Source organism: Penaeus monodon, chromosome 25 (genome assembly GCF_015228065.2).
Source record: "Penaeus monodon isolate SGIC_2016 chromosome 25, NSTDA_Pmon_1, whole genome shotgun sequence".
Classification (NCBI taxonomy): Eukaryota; Metazoa; Arthropoda; class Malacostraca; order Decapoda; family Penaeidae; genus Penaeus; species Penaeus monodon.
The window spans coordinates 4,499,151-4,499,474 of record NC_051410.1 but is presented as its reverse complement, the minus strand read 5'-3'; the positions used below and the strand labels follow the sequence as shown (position 1 = coordinate 4,499,474).

At 36.1% G+C, this 324-nt stretch overlaps 1 protein-coding gene across 1 annotated transcript in view; it reads left to right on the top strand.

Annotated features, from left to right (window-relative positions):
• Nucleotides 1-324, top strand: part of LOC119589307 (hemicentin-1-like) — a gene marked incomplete in the record, with an annotated part of 75,735 nt that overhangs the window by 40,544 nt on the left and 34,867 nt on the right.

Here is a 324-nt window from a genome sequence, read left to right as displayed (position 1 = left end):
AAGGAAAAGTAATATTAGGTATAAATATTTATATATCAGGTATACACTTCCCAACGGATCTTGAAATGGGTTACGTTCTCGTCCGTGCTAGAAATATTCATTTTGCTATGTAAATGTCACAATTGCACAAAGCGTTAGGGGAATTTATGACGGTTGTAATCCAGATTATAACCTGATATGCCCTTACTCGTGGTTTATAGAGACTTTTACAACCCTGCAGTGTTGTAGGAAGTGCTTCTTGCATGCTATTCCTAGGATAATGGTAAATGGAGTATCGAAAAATATATATATGTTGTAAGGTGCATGGTGTAAGATAAGCCTCCT